Here is a 23,758-nt window from a genome sequence, read left to right as displayed (position 1 = left end):
TGGAATTAGGGAATTAACTAGCATACAACAGTGGCTATTGCAATGTATTGCTCTGGCTTTCCTATTTTCCCTTTACATTCACTCCTTGTAATGCATGTTATATGTCTGTCTTGAAATGTATTGCCCTGGCTTTCCTATTTTCCCTTTACATTCACTCCTTGTAATGCATGTCATATTTCTGTCTTGAAATGTATTGCTCTGGCTTTCCTATTTTCCCTTTACATTCACTCCTTGTAATGCATGTTATATTTCTGTCTTGAAATGTATTGCTCTGGCTTTCCTATTTTCCCTTTACATTCACTCCTTTTAATGCATGTTACATTTCTGTCTTGAAATGTATTGCTCTGGCTTCCCTATTTTCCCTTTACATTTACTCCTTTTAATGCATGTTATATTTCTTGCAGCACCAAGTTATTGTATATCTGCTGTGGCTTAGTGGTATGTCATGCAGACTGGTGAGTCCAAGGTTTGAGACTGGCAAGGATATTTTATTTTGCTGCTGAGCAGTACAAGGGCCTTGTCATACAGAGTGACTAAGGCACTTTTAAGCAGTTGTAAGCGGGTTTGTGCGGGTTTGCGAGATGCTTAGCGATGCTTAGCTAAGCTCACACTCACGCACTCACGTAAAGCACTGCCAAACTCTGGGCAACTTTATTTAGCTGGGTAAACTGCTGCTACACTCTGGGCAACTGTATTTAGCTAGGTAAAGCACTGCTTAAATCCTTATATCAAATCAAAATGGTCATATCATACCATTCCACATAACCTGCTGGTAAAGACCCACAGAACAAGATTTGTGTTATGACATTCCTATTTCTCTTTACATTCCCTCATAGTAATGCATGATATATTTATTACAGCACCAAGCTATTGTATATCTGCTGTGGCTCAGTGGTAATTCATGCAGTCTAGTGTGTCCAAGGTCCGGGGTTCGAGACTGACAGGGGTATTTTATTTTGCTGATGAGCAGACTACAGGTCTTGTCATACAGAGTGACTAAGGCACTTTTAAGCAGTTGTAAGCAGGTTTGTGCGAGTTTGCGCAACGCTTAGCTATGCTTATCTATGCTTAGCTAAGCGCTCACAAGCGCACACCCGCTGACTACTGCTTAAAAGTGCTTACTCCCGCTAACACCCAAGCTAATTTCTTTTAAAGAAAAGAAGATGGGGAAATAGGAAAGTGGTGAAAAAGGGGGCACAAAGAGGGTAGGACAGTAGGAAAACAAGCTCGGAATGTGCAGGAAGGATGTAGGGAAGGCCCATAGCTGCCCAATTCTTTACCAGCAACAGCTGTGTATATGTTAGAAATTTAGAGTGAGATTTGAAACCTTCCACCCCTGAGAGAGGAGTGAGGACAACAAAGTATGTTGTACAGCCAATTATAATTATCAGTTTACATGTCCAGCAGACATGTGTGCGAAATGGGCAGCTATGTATGGGGCGTAATTTTTTTGCGGGTACAGATTGCCCTTTTTCTTTTTTTTTTCAGGTAAGAGTGGAATGTAAGGTAAAGGAAGTAGGAATATTGGGGGAGGTGGGTTGGGGAGGTTAACAGACAAGACAAAGAAGACGCATACAGGGGTGGAGTATGACACATATGGTGGGTACACACAATTGACGGGGACGGATGTTTGGATATCGCAAGCCCATAAGCCCACAGATGGCAACAGTGGAACTGAGATCCCCACCCATGGGCAGTTACCACTGCGCCTTCACAGCCCAGGCCGGGGCTGTGCTGTGGGCTGGATAGGAGGGGCAGGCACACCCGTGAGTTGCGCCACTCTCGCCTCAAGCTAGCGTAGGGGATCAGTCACAGAATGCCTGATCTCACTACACACTACAGACCGGACCCTTTGGAGGGTGATTGGAGGCTCTCCTCTGGCCATGCTTGCAGAGGGGGGGTTGAGCCCCATCCCCTGCAGCACTTCGACCTGAAGGTGGCACAGGGCCACCGGAGGAGGAGGTCCTGGGCTGGGCACTGGTGCCAGGTGCAATCGCCAGCTGAAGTGGGAGAGGTGGGTCCACTGGGAACCGCCTTCCCAGTTGTCCTATGTTTAGCAGTATTTAATGGCATTTTGGGTTAGTAACAAACAACACCATTCCAAATTAGTTGTAACAGCATGCATTAGTATTCCCATTAACCAAACACACATGAATTCCAAACGTTGAACAGCAAGCATAACACATGCATATTTAGAACAACAGTGGAACTTCCAACAGCATGCAGGGTTGATTGCTGGCAACAGGCCATCAGGTTTGGATATGTGAACAGGGCACATGCATCAACGTACATGCAGATATGTATAAACCAACAGGACAAATATCCATAGGAATTAATTGTGAATACACATACCCAGTTTGGTGTGGAATGGCATCATTTGTGAACATAACGTAGGGTGGTAAAATATTACATTAACAACTTAAAATACCTATACGTATACTGTACATTCCTACTAGAAGCAGATATATATCCCCTACATGTATTAGTACAGTTCCCTGTATGTAACCTTAGAAATGTTGGTGATGGAGATGTTACTGCTACATTAATATACATTCCATTTGTATTCATATATGTTCATATCTGGCTGTGTTCAGGTAAAGTATCCTGCTACATTTGAACAGTTATGTACAGTTCTAGCAACACACTGACATTTGTGGGATCACAAGCACAAGCTGCTCATGTACCGGATTAACATGTACATACTATACATGAAACAGTTGAGGACTATAAATATTCTTCTGAGATACTGGCATTCCCATCAGCCAGTTTATATGGGCCTAGACAACTGTGGATGTTCAGCATTTCATACAACCATACTATCTCCATAATGCAAGGGTACAACAACATATCCAAATGTGGGATGGACACAGTCCAGGTATTGTACTTTATTAAAAACATTTCACTCTTTGGTTGTGGCTGTCTCATTCATTTCATTATGTAGTGCATGCAGTATACCTTTATTCCAGACTTCTTACACCTTTATTGGTAGCTTCAAACTCTTTCTCACACTCTCTCACTTATTTTATATTTACATTTCAGGATGGTACTTAATTCCAGGCTTTATTAACATTTATTACTGGGTTACAACAATCCTTTCCAGCTGACTCACTTATTTCATATGACAGTATATACAAGGATGTATTCAAGACTTGTCTGTCCTTTATTGATGGATTAGAACACTTATTTTCAGGGTGAAGCAGTTATCTGATATTACAATGCAGGTGGAAACTCTATTTGAGACTTGTTTACTCTTTATTAATGGATTACAATACTCTTTTTCAGGCTGCATCACTTATCTGATCTTAGAATACTAGCAGAAGCTTTATTCTAGGCTTATTTGACCTTTATTACTGGGTTACAACACTGAACTCTTTTACAGGCTGTCTCAGTTATATTCTATAATAATACCAGCTGAATAATTACTAACCTGCCTGGTGGCGCAGCCTTACCAGCCTATCAGCATAGGCTTTCCGATTTGCGGAACAAACACCTGCAACTGTAATATAAATGAAGGGATATTGGAACATACCTATCCATACTATAGGCTAGGATAGCATTTCTTACATACTTAATTATGGATACTTACTCAGTAGTGGGGCATTGGACATATGACGGGCCTCCTGGATCCATCAGTTCAGTTGGTCCTCCTTTCGTCGCTTCAGGTCCGCATGGTGGTGACGGACCTGCTCACCAGTCCTGGGAATGCCTGTGGCACTGGTAAGATCATGTGCCAACTGGTTTCATGCCTCTGCCTTGTATGCTCCCCATTGAACCTGGCCCTGTATGAGTCGGCCTTCATGTTGGTGGACTAGGAGCCAACCCATATATTTGGACTCCTCAATGCCCCACCTTTGCACTCTAAAGTGATTACCCTCTCTGACGCCTGCCATCCTGACTGCAAATGGGTACCACAATCAGTTATGGAGAGTATTCCCACCTATGGGGCTTAAATATGTCTCATTTCCCGCACGTTTTTGTGATTGGCCGTTTTTGAGAATTCTAAGCTGACTGCAGACCCGCTTAGTAATGGTTAATCTACCATTTCTAAGTATATGTACGCTAATAGTGGCTGTTTCATCTAAGCTGTCATGGCTTAGTGGTTCTGTGCTTTGGTTATGATGCACAGGGTCCTGGGTTCGAACCTTGTCACTCTTTTATTTTAATACTGTCTAGACAGGCTAGGGGGTGTGGCTGCATTTAAGCAACCTAGCTCTACGTTGATCCCCGGTGCCCTGGTTGGCGCGGCGCGCACGTCCGCACAAACACATTGCGCAGAGTAAAGCACTTTTAAACTTTGGGCAATTCTATTGCACTGGGTAAAGTGCTTTTAAACTTTGGGCAACTCTATTGCGCTGGGTAAAGCGCTTTTAAACTTTGAGCAACTCAATTGCACTGGGTTAAGCGCTATTAAACTATGGGCAACTCTGCTTAGCTGGGTAAAGCACTATTAAACTATGGGCACCTCTGTTTAGCTGGGTAAAGTGCTGCTTAACAGCAGGCTATTATATATCTGGATCCTTTAAAAATATATATTTTGTTCACTGATACATTGGCCATTCCACTGCTTTTAATAAAATTTTAATCATATATGTCTGGTATTATTTCAAATACTGATTTAAAACATAAATAAGAAGGGGAGTGGTAGGACTCGAACTGTGAATGCCTCCTCTTTGTGCATACGCTCTACCATTACGCCATTGCAATTTAGTGTGATTTGCATAAACATTCGTTTTTATGCTCTTCCATGTCGGAATTGCTAACTGTAGCTAAGCAATGGGCACACCCGCTCACACACGTACAAATACGGGCAGCTATATCGTGGATTTAAAAATAAATAAATAAATATTTTACTTTTTATAACTGTGATGGGGGTTTACAGTGTCAGGGAGTGTGATATTGGGTGCAAGTACATTTGAGCGAACTCGCTCTTGTGTGTTGACATGTTGCTTTTACTACACTTGCAGGGGTGTGGACATTTAGACTGCTCGGCAGTCGGACACACCCCCTGCTTTCATACTCAGTCCATGTAAGAGTTATGGTTGAGTCAGCGTGCCCTCATGAATATTCATGGCACGCTGACGTCATACCATTCAACTACAACCTCCGAGTAAGACTTATTAAGTCTTACACTGAGGATTTGTGAATCCGGGGGTATATATCTGTATAAATGTATGTTTAAATAGTAGAAGCTGGAACGTACAGAGTTAACTTGCAAAACATCAAGAAAATAAGTTGAAAGGTAAAGTGTTTTGGGATTGTATCTCAGTTTCCATGCAGTAAGCAGACACAATGTCTAGCACTAGACGTTTTCATATGACCTTGAAACAGAAATAATTACTAGGTTTCAAATGTAAAAGTGTTTAATTGTTTTACGACTTCCAGTTCTGAGCAAATATCAGAGAGATATATATTTTTCACAGAGAAATGTTTCTGTTAGCCTGGGAACTGAAGGCAGGTGACAAAGAGTGATGTCATCCAGGCTAACCCAGCAATAATATGTTGTATAAATTTAAGAACTCTGTCAGAGAAGGAGACTGTGCATTTTGTATTTTTTCTTGGACCTAGAAACATCTATTCAGCACTTCTCATCTGCATCTGCCTTGCTCTGTAAGTATGTTTAGGGTAGAGTAATTTCTTTTAGATATACACTGGAATATAGTAAAGGTTAGTTTGATGTTTTCTGTATTTATTTGATACTGTCCTGCAATGTTGTTTTAAAATATTTCCTGTGATTCTGAACTCTGTAGTTACTGTGTTGTTTGAGTATTGTCTTGTTCCTTTATTATTTATTATTAAATATATTTAAACCTTTTAATTGTGGTTGTTTTATTTAGAGATAAGTAAACTCTTAGAGTAATTACATATGTATTTGGTAACACTGTATAGGCCACTGCAATAGCCTTGCTCTTGGTCACACTTACCATTTGGATAATAGTAACATTACTCAGTAGGATTGGGCACCCTTTGTAAGGGCCTTAGAGTTGGTGATAAGAAGTGATTGGTGGCAGTGATAACTACCTTATAGTCTGGGCAGAAGGGAGACTAGCTAGTAAACCTGTGCCAGCCTTCCCCAGGAGTGTCTGTGTATTTGTATATAAATCAATTCTCAAATTGGTTAGCAGTAGTGAGTTAGCCACATCACATGCTAATTGGCTTGTAGTGGTATAGATACTGAATTCCTGTAGTCTGTGTACAGTGGTCACTGAAGGTGTTTGCAGTCTCAATCAGCCATGCAGTAAACATTCAGAGTTCATATCACAATTTTTTTTGTTAGCTTAGTTAGTCGGGGAGAAGAGGCAAGCATGTCAGCAGAGGAGTATGGCAAGCTGTCAAACACCCAGTTGGCTGAGATGTGCCAGGCTAAAGGACTGGTGCATGCCAACCTGTCTAAAGCAGACATGATTGCAGCTTTAGTCACAGCTGCATCACAGAATAGCAACCAGGAGGGCAATCAGACTGGCCATGGAGATGTATAACTCTCAGAAAATGTGCAGCTCGACTTTTCCACAGAGGAATTAAAAATCTGTCTGGAGTTAAAGAGACTTGAGTTGGAAGCCAAGTGTTTGGAAATAGAAGCAGTAGAGAGACTGAGACATCTGGAGGCTGAGGAGAATGAGAGGGAGAGGCCACAGGAAAAGGAGATGCTGTCTCTTCACCAGAGTCATGGAGGTAATGAGGAAAGGAGTAACCAAACCCCAGAAGCAACAATGGTCAGTAAATTTCATCCACAATTTACAGAGGGGGATAATATTGATAGTTTCATCCATATGTCTGAGAGGGTATGTAAACAGTATAATGTTGATCAAGGGCTCTGGGTACAGTTCCTGACCCCCTTACTCCATAGTAAAGCTGTAACTGCAATTTCTAAACTGTCTGATTCTGATTGTATAAATTATAATACAGTCAAAATGTATTTGCTAGAATGTTATAAGTTAACACCTGAAGCTTATATGAAAATGTTTTGTGAGCACAGACACAAGGCAGATGAAAGTGTGTGTGAGTATGTTGATGAACTAAGAACGTATTTTCATAGGTGGGTAAGTGGATGTCAGGTAACCACTTTTAAAAGGCTGGCAGATCTTTTGGTGAGGGAACAAACCCTTAGCACTTTGCCTGAGGACATGAGAATCTGGTTAGCTGATAGGCAATGCAATACTGTAGAAGATGTGGGGAAGAAGGGAGACCTATACTTAGCAAGCAGGGAATCACTGCACAGGAAAGGGATGCCCACTGCTGCTCATTGGTCTAAGGGAACCCAAGGTGGGCAGCCCAGACTATCCCAACAGAGTCTGCCAGTAGCAGAGGAAGCCACTAGTTCAGGTATACATCCAGGACCAAGGGTTAAATGTTTTAAATGCAACCAGTGGGGCCATGTAGCATATAGATGTCCACAGAGGCAAGGTGGGGAACAAAAAAAAGAGGAGCCAGTAGTAATGACAACAACACAACAGCCAGTTGTCTTGAGATAACAAGGGTAAACAACCACCAAACTACCACAAGAGATTATATCTATCTTAGTGAATGGGAAAGAGAGCCATGGCTACAGACCTAACCATCTTAAACCTAACCACCCTTGTGAGCAATGGTGACAGGACAGCTTGTCTACTCTACTCACTCCTTTCAGAGCTTTAGAAGGGACCCCACCCCATTCTAGGGTTCATCTTGACTAGGAGAGTGGAAAGTGAGGAAGGAGGCAAAGGTGTGATGATGATGAGCTGTGTTTGATGATATGCCTGCAGATTGATTGATAGGTTGATGTGTGCATGCAGCACTACCATGTGTGCATACAGAGGAGGAGGATGGAGGTCTCTGAGAGCTGCAGGGGAGTAGAGAGACCACACTTGCAGCCAGGACTGGTGAGATGGTTGAGATGGTTATTTAGTTGGGAGGAGATTTGTAGAAAGGAGGTAGCAGTGAGCCAAGGCCACTGGTGTACTGATGTACTGATGTTTCCCTTGAGCAGAGTGACTGCAAGCAGGAGAGTTAAGTAAAAGGCTGAAAGTGAGGCACCACTGTCAGAGACTTACAGACACTGTCAGAGAATACCAGACTTTAAGAGAGAGGAAGGAGGTTACAGGCTCAGCTCTCAAGACCAGGCAGGCCTCTGAGGTACTAGTAAGGAGGTAAGGCACCTGATTGAGTCAAGGCATCACTGGGATCAGGGAAGGGGAGGGATCTGTATGAGGGGAGAAGGGGGACAGGAGAGGGGACCCCTGAGGGAGGGGTAGAACAGTGAAAAAAGACTCAGTATGTAGTCTAGTAGCACAACTCTGTGTCTTCTGCTTCTAGCCTACATGCATAGTATATAAAGAGTATAATTATGCAATAGATATAACTAAGAGAGATTTTGAAGAGAGAACTAGATATGGAGGATGGATACTGACCTGATACAAGGATACTGCCAAGGATACTTGAGTGCCAAACATAGACAAAGCTGAAAACTTTGCCTGTGATTGGTTGGCCATTTCTGAGGGCCCCTGTATCTATGGATATTTTGGGGGATAGATTATCCAAGGGCCACAGGGTGTCTATTTCCTAGTAGCAGTATGTGTAGGATTCCTATAGGTACAGGCTCTTTCCTGGGTTTTTCTTTTTGCAAAAGAAAAAAAAACTGTGGCAAATGCTTTTGCAGAAATGCTTTCTGGAAAGGTACAAAAAAAGATAGGTGCAGATTACATCCTTCATAGCATACTGACTTTTTGGTCTGACTTTTGGGGGTGCAGAGGAAGAAAGGACCCCCTACCACCAGACCCAGACTAATGACTAGACCAGAAGAAGAGGGTTGACACTTTTAAGATACTAATGCAGACTAGAGACAGAGGCAGACTTGGATAAGAGGACAAGGTTTTTGTTCCATCTGTTGTTTAGATGATTTAGGAATCCCAGGGTTCCCCATTGATTTTTGCTTTTACATAGAGGTTCTGTGGGACCCAGGGGAAGTCACCATTGGTGGGAGGATGAGACTAGGGTGAGGAGGAGGGGACCATGGGAAGCGTATGTCCTGTACATTAGAACAGGCACCAGGACTCATGGGACAGGAATCCAAGAACTCCCAGAAGAACCTAGCAAGCAGAAGAAGGAGGAAAAAAAGACTCAGAGACAGGGAGTGCTAGGCTCTGAGTATGCTCTAGGATAGCAGGTAATGGTTCTCATTCCCAGCAGAGATAGGAGGGCCTACCATGAGGGAAGAAGTTAACAACAAAAGTTATACTATCATGTGGTAAAAGGATACATGTAGTAGTATGTTACAATGATGAAACAACAGGGAGGCCAACAGGTGCACAGCAGACTGCATTGACACATGGCAGGACATGTTGACATGATTGTGACTTGCCATGACAGGAGAGGAAGGAACCCAGGACAAGGTGATAGAGGCTCTAGGAGGCTCAGGAGCTGCAGGCAGACAGTGGAGTCAGAAACATTAATACAGCTAGCAGGCAGTGGTGCAGGCAGGTGCAGCAATGTAGCCGCATCTGGAATCTCAATCAGCAATGCCGGGTAAGGTATTCCAGCTGGAATGAAACTAGCTTGAGTTTTGGGGAGGGGAGACTCAGGACAACAGGAAATACAAGGTCAGACTGGGAAGAGTGACTCTTGGAAACAGGAGAATTGGCTCATGGGGAGGATATAAATCACATACTGGAAATACTTCAGTCCAGCTGTCTTTAATTTGAAATATATCACATGAGACAATAGTAATATGATTCATTATTATGTCATTAATCATTTGTTAATAATATGTATGTCATGCTTAAAATAGTATCATTTTCAGGAATGCCTACTGGAAATAAAGCTAAAATGATACATACTATAGAATTGCAAATGTAAGATGCAATCATAGAATACACTATTTCCAAAGTTATATTTGGATTATATAGAAGAATATAAAAGGAAAGGTAATAAATATAGAAACTTCAGGAATCCAAAATGTAGCCAGAAGCAAACAAGTTGAAACAAATAGAGAGGTTTTCATATTTTCTTGAAAAGAAAAGTATTTCCATGCAGTAAGCAGACATGTTAGCTAGAATTACTTGGTTTTTTTTTCTGTGATGTCATCGGATTGAATCGACTTTTCTACAAATAAAAATAATATTTAGATTTTTTTTCAATGGAGGATGAAGTTAATTTAAATACCAGAAGGATATATAATGCAAAAATATGAGATATATATTCAAGACAGTGACAAAATGTTGAGAGAAGAGCAATATGTGAAAAACAGCAGACTATTGATTTTAATATTAACTGTTTCAGATTCGCATATTCACTGTGCTATGTTGTCTTGTCTTTGTGAAGGTGTTCTGTTTATTGGAATGATTTATAAACATCTAACTTAGGCTTAGATAGGTATAGATTGTGATGTTTCTATTTGTCATTTACTGTTTAATAATATTTAGTGATTCTTTATGTTATAGTTTAGTGTTAGTTTAACTATTTTTTTAGTATTGCAACTGTGTATTAATTTGTTGTTTATTTCTTATTTTTCTGTATTGTTAAGTTTGGTAACTGTTAGTTTTGTGTTTTTTTATTTTATTGTCTATTTAATTTAATTTGTATTATATGTTACCAAGCTGCACTTGAATGTGTCTTGTTTTAGTTTTATTTATTAGTTTGGATATTAGTATAATTGTACTGTGATTGTATATCACACCAATATTTTTTATCTTAGAGTATGTTCTAAGTAGATAATGTAAGTTACATAACAACTTACAGCTAGTGTGAGAGTAAAGTATAAAAGCTGTTTGTAACTTCCCCAGGTGTATTTAAGTACCTTATAAAGTGTGTTAGTGTGTGTGTGTGTGTGTGTGCGTGTGTGTGTGTGTGTGTGTGTGTGTGTGTGAATGTGTGTGTGTGTGTGTGTGTGGTGTGTGTGTGTGTGTGTGGTGTGTGTGTGTGTGTGTGTGGTGTGTGTGTGGTGTGTGTGTGTGTGTGTGTGTGTGTGTGTGTGTGTGTGTGTGTGTGTGTGTGTGTGTGTGTGTGTGTGTGGTGTGTGGTGTGTGTGTGTGTGTGATGTGGTGTGTGTGGTGACAGGGTGCACGGTGGTGTGTGTGTGCAGGCAGGGGGGGTGTGTGTGTGTGTGGACTGTGAGGGAATGTGTGGTCTTGTGTGGGTGGCCAATGGTTTATGTACATTTTTGGGAGGAAGCAAAAATGTTTAACTCTGTTGTGGATGCTGCATGTATACTGTGGGTCCTCAGTTGGGTATCCTATGTTGGGTGGGTGTATTGAATTCCATCTGTATTCATGAAGTGTGGGTGGTGTGGTGGTATTTCACTGTGGTTGAATATGGTCTCTAGTGGAGTGGCTCACTATTGCAGTACATAAAGAGATACACCACAGACAATCATGAGAGTCCCATATCTTTTGTAAATATCACACTTTGCAGGTGATGATGCACAAATATAGTAAGCTTGGTGTTGTGAAGGAAGATCGCTTTATAGCCACCTGTGTCTGAAATCAGGTTTGGAATTTTCAGTGGACCACTGTGTGCGAAATACCACCCAGAATCAGTTCAAAATACATCTGAGTGATAGATATCAGTTTTCAGATGTAAATGAAGACAGGCTTATGGTTATCCCTAGATATGTGTCATGAATTATTACCATAGTTGCCATATGATGGTTGTTCAAGGTGGCTCATTTGTTTAGGTAACATGAAGTGAGTGGCCTTACAGGACTGTTTTTTACATGTTGTATTTGTAAACAGCAGCTTCATTCGCTTACTGTAGAATGTAGTATTAACAGTCATCTACCAGTATGGATTGTCTTCACACATATCAGGCACAGCTGTGTGTATACATTTGTTTGTATGTATAGACAGGGCATTGGAAACCTGAGCTTGGAAATTTATTATACCATCCCTTAGGAGGGTGTAGTTACCTTGGATGATATTTTTGAATCTGATTCTTTCTTTAGTGAGTTCATTAGGTATTACAAATTCTACACATACTCTTTTATGGTTGTATTAAGAGCGCAGGCACTACACATGTGCCATTACATTGTTTACTCATATTGGTGAAGAACAGGTCTGACATATTACTGACCCTTGTGTTGTGGTGCACTATTTTATCAATGTCATTTCAGTTTGCAAAATCCAGTTATGTTTGTGCAAGTGAATTTGTCCTCCTGTAATTATCCAGGTGAGGCATTAAATGCACTGAGTAAAAATAATCATGTCAACTAGACTTGCAGGAGAAACAAAGGTAGCATCATATGTAAGGATGGGAGGTTCAAACCTAGTATCTGCATAGAGAATGCTAAAATGAGGAGTATATGTGATCTCTCAAAGTCAAGTCAAAGACAAATAAAACTTTATTGTCATTCAGAACTACACAGCAGTGTAGCTGAACGAAATTACAATGATTTGTTCTCAATGCAAGAAATGGTTGCACATAGAGACAGAGAAAAATTAATAAAATATCACAGTAGAAATTTAATCAATAGCAATTAGGAAGTAAAGTAGGACAGCAGTGACCCACACCCATCCCAGAACAGGAGACAAAGAAGAAAAGGAACAGTGTGAAGGTAATATTGTCAAAGTAAACTTGAAACCATAGTAGCATATCTATGATTAGACTGAATTACTGCAGTTTGTATATTGCACTTTACAGTCCTTCAGTGTGGTAGGTGAGCTACCTTAGTATTGCACTTGGTTATTGCACATCCATAAAATAAGCCACTTGATAGGCTAGTTATGTAACATAAGTAGTTGAGTGTTTTGCCAGACTCGTGGTTCATTTTTTCCAAGGGTTCAAGAGTCTAATGGAGAGCAGAAAGAAACTTTTATTTAGTCTGGTGGTCTTACAATGCAGGCTTTTGTGTCTCCTACAATGCAGGTTTCTGTATCTCCTGACTGAGGAGAGGTGAGTGTGCAGACCATTGGCATGATGCGTTGGATTGCTGGAAATCTTTTTAGCCCTGTTGATGCACCGGCCTTTGTGTAGATCTTCCAGAGATGTAAGGGAGGTGCCAATGATTCTTCCTGAAAACCTTACAACTCTCTTGAGAGCCTTCCAATCCTGGTTGTTACAGCTCCCATACCAGACTGTAATGCTGTTGGTCAAGACACTTTCAATGGTGCCCCTATAAAAGTTCTGAAGTACAGAGCTTGGTAATTTTGCCTTCCTAAGTTTCCTTAGAAAGTGCAAGCATTGCTGAGCTTTTTTGACTGTGCTGGATACATGGACTGACCAGGATAAGTTCTCCATGATATGAACACCCACGGACATTGTACTCTTGACCCTTTCCATTGTCATCCCTTTCATCACTAGAGGTTTGTGTGGTACTTAAGATCTTCTGAAATTTAACAATCAACTCCTTTGTCTTGCTGACATTCAGTGCTAGATGACCAGGCCTATAACCGTGGTGTCATCCACGAATTTGGTGATCCTATTCATCTCATGTCTGGTCATGCAGTCATGTGTCAGCAGAGTGAAAAGGAGAGGGCTTAAGACATACCCCTGTGGTACTCCTGTGTTCATAATGATACTTCAGGAGCTGTTGTCTCCCACACAAACCCGTTGAGGCCTTTCAGTAAGGAAGCTCAGAATTCAATTGCATAAATGAGAGTCTATACCCAGTTGAAGTAGCTTTAATATCAGATTCTGAGGGATGACAGTGTTGAAGACAGAACCAAAATAGATGAATAGCAGTCTTGCATAGCAGTTCTTGCTTTCTAAGTGGTTCAGTGTTTCATGGAGAGTTAGTGAGATGGCATTCCCTGTCCTGCGGTGTGTCCTTTATGCAAATTGCAGTGAGTCCAGTGTCACAGGTAAGATTGAGGCTATATGATCTTTGACCAACCTCTCCAGGAACTTCATTATCGTTGATGTTAAAGAAAGTGGTCAGTAGTCATTCAGAGTTGTTGACTGTAGTTTCTTGGCTAGAGGAGTCATAGTCATCCCCTTGAAGCATTTCAGAACACTGGTTAGATGGATTGAGGTGTTGAAGATGTCAGTGAGTACTGAAGCCAGTTCCATTGCACATTCCCTTAGTACCCTGCCCATGATGTTGTCAGGGCCAGCTGCCTTCCTCAGGTTGACACATTTTAGGGTTCTGGTGACATCAATTCTATTGAAACTCAGCACCGCCAATCTGAGTGGTATTTTCAGGGGCATAACCTATGGGGATGTACATTAGGAGGTCCGTCATAAGATGGATTTGTAGTTCTGTAATTGATCGGTAAGTAGTTTAATTGCTGCTTGTTATTTAACACAAGATATGAAGGATAGCTAGAGCTGTTGAGGATCTGCTCTGCTACATAGCAGCAGCCAATTGCATTGGAAAATAAGTGCATTGGCATTGCTGTATGTATGAAGGCAAAGTGATAAGGCCTCTACACATAAATCAGAACAGAGCAGATAAGACAAGGAAACACTGTTAAACTCACACTGGGTCCAAAAACACTAACCTTCAAATAGGTACTCCTACTGTACACTCCTGCCACAAGTGGAGTTTTCCAAAAACATATGTCATCCTAATCTTCCTGTTCTTTTGTCTGCTACCATCATGGGTCACCACAGCACATCATCTGCTTCCAGTTCCTCCTTTCCTCTTCACCTTGTTATGTCACACAAGCACCTGCATGTCCTCAGTCACCACATCCATGAACCTTATCTTAGGCTTTCCTCTTTTCCTCTTACCTGCCAGTTCCATCCTTAGCTTCTGTATCCAAATATATCCAGCATTCCTCCTAAGCATATGTCCAAAGCAATGCAATCTCACCTCTCTGGCCTTGTCTCCAAGCCATACAACCTGAGCTGACACTCAAATATACCGATTACTAATCCTGTCCATCCTCAGCACACCAATTACAAATCCTAGCATCTGGAACTCTGTCAGCTCCTGTAATGACTCCTCTGTTTTTGTCAGTGCTGCCATCTCCAAAGCATGGTGCAGCAGAGTGCATCTGTGCATAATGACAGTAAATCATGTAAAACTTTATATAATTTCATCCCTATTGTCATGATATGTACAGAATATACTAATTACTGATAATTGCATTTCATTTCTATGACGTACAATGTCAGCACAGTATGATAAAAATTGACATACCCTCTACTTGAACCCAAGACTATCTGCACCCTTGTCCAACACCTAACAGTTGTCTCTACAGGAGTACTCAAGCACATTTCTCTAACTAGAGGGAATTAGTAGAGTGCAGTGCTGCTTACCAGCTTTGTGTGATACCCAGACGTTCTCAATAATATTGATTGAATGCATCCAGTTTCTATTTTTGGCTGTCTAGCTCATGTCTGGTACAAGGATGGTCTGCTCACACAAATAAGGAGTGCATAATCATTGCCGTTTGCTTGAACTGGGATATTACATATGTAGACGCAAAAGACCCCATAAAATTGCTACAAAGTTACTTGACACACTCCCATGAGGTCATCAACATCCATGGAAAGCATAAACACCGTGTAGGAGCTTACATGGAGTGAACAGCCCTACATGTTCCCAGCTGTTTGTGATTCAACAAATCCAATGCTTTTTTAAATAATTTACATAATAACCTTGATGACAGCATGGAAACTATGCAGATAGTAGCCTTGTAAGCTGGGAAACAGCACAGGAGCATGGAATTAAAGATACAATGCAGGATATGACTGTACCTGTTGTGGCAATACATCATAACCATCTTTTTAATTATATTTGTATTATTCATTTTAAAATGTTTTGTGCATAACAGCTCACTGGGTAAAGTTGTGATACAATAAAAATTATAAAATTTATAGCTATCTCACACACCACCCTGATTCTTTTGGACATCCTCGGCCATCAAATGCGTGTTTTTACCTTTTCATGGGCATTATGTCTAGATTCCATGACTTGTACATGCCTTTGCTTCCATGTAGGCTCCTGTACGCACACAGACATGGAGTCTAGACAGTTGTGTGTAGGGTTGTTGGAATGATCCACCTTGTTGGTTTGCTTCATTAACATAATATTTCAGCTACTTATGCTGAAATTTGCATCCCAGAAAAAAAAATTCCGTTGATGCACATGAATGCTCATGCTTGGGCACTGCTACACAGAGTTTACTGAATCTAAAACTCACTGAATCCATGTCCACATTGCGCCACATAGTGAACACGGAAAAAATGACCATGTAAGCTTTATTAAATTTGCATTATAGTCTTTCTTTTTTCTTGATGAAGCATTTTTTTTAAGATAAATAAGCCTGTTTTCTATCTATCTCTATTCCTATACACAAAATAGGAGCATTGAAATATTTAATGTATGTATGTATATATATATATATATATATATATATATATATATATATATATATATATATATATGTGTGTGTGTGTGTGTGGGGGGATCTCTTAAATACAGTATGTTGACTGCTTGTAAAATCAACAGGTGTTTTGTCAACATACTTTGGTTGACAAAACAATGGACCAACAGTTGTTCAAGTTCATTATATTACCATCATTGGGAAATATTCCTTTTCCCCATTATTGTTTGATTTCAGAGGTAGGATATATAATTAGCAGGGGATGTGGGGGTCAGAAAGGTGCTTGCCCCCGATTGAAACCATCTTTTGTTTAGTTGCTTGCTCTGAGGTCTATGTCTTAGAGCAAGCAACTAAACAAAAGATTGTTTCAATAGGGGGCAAGCACCTTTCTGCCCCCCACATCCTCTGCTAATTATATATCCTAACTCTGAAAGGAAAAAAGGTGCTTGCCCCCTAATGAAACCATCTTTTGTTTAGTTGCTTGCTCTGAGGTCTATGTCTTAGATCATGCATAGTTCAATGCTGGACAATAGATAGATACATAGATGTATAGAGACATAGATATATAGAGATAGATATAGGTGTAGATATACAGATAGAAATGCATATCAGTGCATAGTTTAAAACTATTTTAATTAGTCAATGAAGACCTTTTAGCAAGACAAAAATAATGTTTTATCAGGCTTGCTATGAAGAGTGATTATAATAGTCAGCTCATATTTTTTGTCTACACACACACACACACACACACACACACACACACAAAACTAGCCGCTGTTAGATATATGCACTGCCCTCCCCCAAGCTATAAATGCATTAGAGACCCACTTAATTTATAATTTGATAGTATGAAACCTAATGACTTTAGTCAAGTTATGCCTTAGTAATTTTTAATTTAATTCTAATCATACAGAAATTATTAAGTCATGCTAGGCTTATCACTGGTTTTAAAAAAGTGGTTATTTTTATTAATATGAAGTTGTCCACTATGCATTAATTAAGTCAAATTTATTCCTTGACATAGTACAGTTTTTTGAATGCAATACTGACTGAATTCCATTTAAATGTAGGACTTTACAGTAATATAGATAAACTGAAATCATGCTTGTAAACATTTATTTACTGATTTATTTATATACATATAGTGTGATTCTAAATACTAAGAATCATTTTGGTGTATTATAAATATGTTTAATACTAGATAAATTGCTTGCATTACTGTGATCCTAGCTGATGGTGTGAGTTTAATGTATTACTTTTAAGTACAACTGTTGCTTTAAAATTTAATTAACTTTACTTAAGTGAAGAGTTAAAGGTACATGTCATAAGCTTTGAACATTTACTCCCAATGAAGGTGTTCTGCCAGAACACTACAGGGGAATGTCTTTTTCTATGATAACTTTCAGCAGCCTTGCGTGTATGAAATAAGAAACTGCCTGGGAACTAGCTAATCTACATAATACTTTCATTTGTACTTATGTGTGCATGATGTTAGTGATTATTTTGATTTTTAGGATCCATATTGTGCTGACTATTTATGTAAACAGTTATTGCTGAGTTTTTAATTACTTATTTATGGCATTCATTGACCAGGAGAGTCCAACTGGGCATAGGTTACCCATTTTTAGCCCATCCCTGGGAGGAAAAGTTCCAGGCAATAACAAAGAAAGTTCTAGTTGCATAGTTTTGGAGTTGAAATTGATGAAGATATGATTACTACAACATTATAAAAATCATATTACAATTTACAGATTCTGTAAAGTACTATACTTCATGAAACAGGTGAACTGTAGAGGTTTATAACCAAAGTGGATAGTGGTTATACAGTTGAGCAGGTCAAAATGGATGGAGGTCATACAGCTGAGTAGGTCATTAGAAAACTTTTAGAGAAAATGGTGTGTAATAAGGTAGGGTATTTTGGAGTTGTGGTTATGATAGTATTGTTAGTCCGGAGTTTCACAGTGGCATAGTCAGTTATTTTTGTGGTCCAGTTTAGCATTAATATTTTCTTATGTCTGTAGGATGGCATTATTGTTATCATATTTTTTTTTTTTGAAAATTGATAAGTCTCTAGGTGGCATGTTTATCTATGGACAGATTACTTGGCACCTACATTCCTCTCCAGTTACAAGATCTCTAAGTTTAAACTTACAGTTTGACTGCACCGATTTTTGTATTTTCTGTTTTTAAGGTTTGGATATTTCCATTATTTTTTTATTTTGCTCTTGTTACATTACAGTTTGTTGTATTTTACATTTTGTTTTACTGCAAAGTTTTTTTCTTTGAGTTGTAAAATTTGTTGGCTAGGGCCACTTAGGAAACATTCCGATTGCATTCACTGACTGAACAGAAATTAGACCTAGCTAATTAGTGGGAGGAGCTGAGAAACCATTTTCTTATTTAAGGTATTCACCTACATTTGTCTCCAGCTGCAGGTCCTCTGACTTTACATCTGCTAATTGATTGCATTTATTTTTGGATTTTTTACCACTCAGCTGCCCAATTCTTACTGTGTTTTTAAACTGGTGTTTTTTAGCTGTCCGCTCCCCGCAGTGCTAATTCTACTGGGCACTGATAACTCAGACTGATAAGGCACTCCTGTTAGACTCTTACAGTTTGAGTTATCCTCTGTTTCATATTATCCCATTTCATTTAATGCAAACTGCAATATTCAGAGTGTTAATCTGAACTGTGTACTGTTCTTTTCTGCACTTTTTCCTTGTTTTAATCAAAAGCAAATTACTTCCATTTAAATTTGGTCTATGACCTTAGTTTTATAGTATCCTTCATAGTAATAGGAGATGTGCGAGTTGCTGCAGGATCTGAGCCTCATTTATTTAATTTTTACAGTTTTTTTTATTGTTTGCATTTTACTTAGCCTATGGGTCATTTTCGTGTAGTATCAATCACAGTAGTGAGATAACTGAATTGCTGTAGGATCTACACGTCAGTTATTGCATTTCTATTCCTTTTTTCAGATCAGAGTATATATATATATATATATATATATATATATATATATATATATATATATATATATATATACACACACACACACACATATATATATATATATATATATACACACACACACACACACACACACACACACACACATATATATATATATATATATATATATATATATATATATATATATATATATATATATATATATATATATATATATATATGGGTCCATTTCTAAATCTCAAATCTCAAAATCTCTAAATTCAAAATACTGAAACCAAAATCTCTAAAGCTCAAAATACTGAAAACTCAAAATACTGAAACTCAAAATACTGAAATTCAAAATACAGAAACTCAAAATATTGAAAAAACACAAGAAACCAGCATTAACTTTATTGCAGAAGAACTGCATACAGAAACATATAAAAGACAAATCATAATAGTCTTCCACAACTATAAGCAGGTAGGCTAGCCTATCTGCACCCTCAATGTGGGGAGTTGAACCCCCCACACCCTCTGCTTCTTAAATATATCAACTCCGAGATTGCACTGTACAGTAGAAAATGGAAAACATACCATTACATGCTTCATGGCTGCCTGTTGTAACCTTCGTCATGTTCACTTCTAATTTGCTATTCATTGCTATACAACAACATAACAGACAAACTTGGAAAAACTAGGACACGCTGTATAAACTCACCAAACACTCCAAAGCCCAAGTCTCAATTCCACTAAAAATATAAAGTCCAACTTGATGTGAATGAAAAAATACAAATTGGCTAACATACATGGCAAACATAAAAGCCCAGATCACACGCTTAGGCGGGTTTACAGGACTCAGTAGGGAATATACAAAAAGGGGGGGGGGCAGTAGGTACTGGCTCCAAGTATTGTACAGTGTTGCCAGTTTGGTCCACATTTTGCTGGACTATGTTCTTGTAGTAGACACTATTCAGTGTCATCTAGTTAGTCTGGCGACAGTGGAGAGGGTTCGGGGGCACTAGTTCCTCGGAAGCGGGTTCAATAGAATGGAATAGAGTGGAGGCTGGCAGTGACCAACTACACCCCTGAGTTTGTTATTTATACTTACACTGAGGTAGTAGTATCAAGAAGAGTTACAATGCAATGTGCATTAGCTACATTGATAACTTGTTATTGCCACAGGATAGTAGTTTCAAGTTAGGATATGCATACATCTGGCGAAACAGTAACAATATTATTTCTTACAGCTTATGGATACAGCTGTCTTACTTCAGATTCCCAAAGGAGAAGTTTTTATTCCACCTTTCTGATGTGAGACTATCTGGCCCCGCGGGCCATTTTAACAACAGGCAGTGAGCTCTGTCTTTAAAATCTTAAAAACATTTTTCAGTTTCCAAACTTGGCAGTGGGGGTTTACACAGCTGTCTGACTTTTATGGTTTAAAAATGTTTTTAAGTATTCAATTTTTATGATTAAAATCAAAACTTTTATTCATTTACATGTCCTAGATTTATCAAATGTGTATGCACACACTGTTTTATCTGGCAATCTGTTTTGCATGTAATATGGTTTTAACATCTTGGCATTGTATTATTATTACATGAGCATTTAGTTGTTCATTGTTCCCCCAGTGCTTTTTTAGTTCTGGGACTTTAATCCAGATGAGGTTCAATCATGTGACTTGCTATTCTCAATTAGTGAACTGTTTAAATGTTCTCAAGGAAAGGGAGGCACTGTTTGCTTGTTTGTTCTTTCTGAAGAAGTCGGATTGTTAGCCGACGAAAAGTGTATGGTTTTAATGGCTTAAAAAAATAAATTTGTATTTTTTCATTCACATCGAGTTGGACTTTATATTCTTAGTCGAATTGAGACTTGGGCTTCGGAGTGTTTGGTGAGTTTATACAACAACATAACTCATCTTAATCTAGTGAAGTGCGATCTTGGAGTTGATATATGTAAGTAGCAGGGCATCTGGGCATGGGGAGCTGCAGGGGGGCTTGCTCCCTTGCCTACACTTGGAATAGAGCAATATGTTTCTGTATATAGTTGTTGTGCAATATAGTTATTGTTGGTGTCCTGTCTTTCTTTCAATATTGTGAGTTTCAGTATTTTGAGTTTTCAGTATTTTGAGATTTAGAGATTTTGATTTCAGTATTTTGAATTTAGAAATTTTGAGATTCGAGATTTAGAAGTGGACCCATATATGTGTATATATATATATATATATCTATATATATATATATATATATATCTATATATATGTATATATATATATATATATATATATATATATATATATATATTTTTTATATATATGTATATATAGATATATATATTTTTTTTTTTTAAATATATATATATATATATATATATATATATTTTTTTTTATATATATATATATATATATATATATATATATATATATATATATATATATATATATATATATATATATATATATATATATATATATATATATATATATATATATATATATATATATATATATGTATATATATATATATATATATATATATATATATATAGATATATGTATATATATATATATATATATATATATATATATATATATATATACATTTAAACTGCAGTTTAACTGTTTATTGATTGGATTCCTGTCTACCTCATCTCCTATAACTTTTGCTGATCTATGCAGCAGTAGATTGCAGAGATGCAGGCATCTAAAGTTGTAATTTTCCTTCAAAAACTTCCACTGCTATTTTCTCAAGTATCTAGCTGAGTATACATCAGCAAGTTTGTCTGCTGAGAAGCATAACTGAAGAAATATTGCTTTAGACTTATCATAAACTTCTCTCCAGCACAACTTTAAATTGAGTTAGTTATAATCTTCTGCAGCATCTCCCCTTGTAGAGCACAAAAAAGAGGATCCACAGCCATGGATGTCTACTTTTCTACTATCTTCATAGTCTAGCCCAGTAGAAATTGTCTCTTGTTTATTGACAGCCACCTTAGCATGTAAGTAACTGCATGAAAACAGCAGTTGTTGTTGTTGTTGTGTCTTTCGGCTTTTTCTGGTTAGGGGTCGCCACAGCGGAACTCCGGTCCGCTAATGACTGACAGTTGATTTTTATGTGCCGAGTTGCCAGCTTTGATGCACAACCTTCAACGATGGTACGCCCATTCACGCATGTCTCCACGCAGAGGACGCTCTAGCTGAGAATCGAACTGGACAGCGTCTTACTGTGAGGCGACAATGCTACCACAACAGAAATAAACTTAGGACACACTCCAATAACAAGCCACTTGGTGGACCCACAGTATAAAAACAACAAAAAAGAAAAGCTTGTCCAAAAATAGGAAGGGCTATGCCCAACAGACAAAAACAAATCCCTTATTCGTCTCAATATGCAACTCAGGCTAAGGATAACCATATGGTATGTTTTTTAAGTTATTTACACAACCTTAAGAAGAACCCCCAACACTGAGCTATTATTAAATTGAACTCTTTATACCAAACCAGAGGATATACCAAATTTGTTGGCAGATAAATTTAGCTCCAATTTTATCCCTTAATGATCCTCAGTTACCCCACAGGAAATACCTTCAACCATTTCTCCCCCCAACTGTCACTAAAGAACTTGTCCTCACTGCACTCTCCAAAGCTTAAAACATTGCATCTTTAGACCCTGATAATATCCCAGGACACCTTTTAAAAGCTTGAAATATGACCCATCATGCCTACTATAATCTCTAGTTAACCACAACCTCCAGAGAGGCTTTTTCCCTAGGGAGTGGAAAACTGCAACTGTCAATTTGAAACACAATGGATGACTATCAATAGACCCAGGAAAATACCGTGCTATAAGTTTGACTAGCCTTATATGTAGGACAATGGACAAAATTATCATGGACCTGATAAACAAAGACATAGGAGATATTCAAACACCAGACCCATTCCAGGTTGGTTTTGTCAAGAGAAGGTCATGACTGCTAAACCTGATGAACATCTTTGAGATCACTAGAGCCATGGAAGAGGGTAAAATGGTGCATACTGCCTACGATCACCTGGAAAAGGTAACTGACGCAATACCTTACTCAGGTATTATGGACAAACTCACAAATTTAGACATAAATCCATGTATCACCAGATGAATAGACAAATGATATCTTAGGTCCAGTGATCAGGTGCATACATCAGATCTGTCTGCTAGCCCCCTTCCTGTCCATTATTTAAGTGATGGGCATCACAGATGACATACACATCTTGTGTCCAAACAGCTGTCTGAAGGACTACAGATTGTGGGCAATCATTGACTCTAACTTTGATATTAGTATAAAACAGACATTATCAACATATACCAAAAATTGCTGCTGCAGCCATGACAACATCTGCAATGACAAGAAAACATGGGGAGATTTGTTACATCAGGAAAACAAACACACAACTCAAGTATAATGTAGACATCACACAATATAATCAGACTAGTAAGTACGTTACCTGTGTCCTGAGGTAGATGGTAAGTGGAAAGTCCACCAGCATGTGGTCACAGTGCTGACTACTCCCTTGTATGTAACACAAGTACTGA

The sequence above is a fragment of the Protopterus annectens genome, chromosome 5.part1 (genome assembly GCF_019279795.1).
Source record: "Protopterus annectens isolate FY-2018-M chromosome 5.part1, PAN1.0, whole genome shotgun sequence".
Lineage (NCBI taxonomy): Eukaryota > Metazoa > Chordata > Ceratodontiformes > Protopteridae > Protopterus > Protopterus annectens.
The sequence above is the reverse complement of the archived record's forward strand: the minus strand, read 5'-3'. Positions refer to the sequence as shown.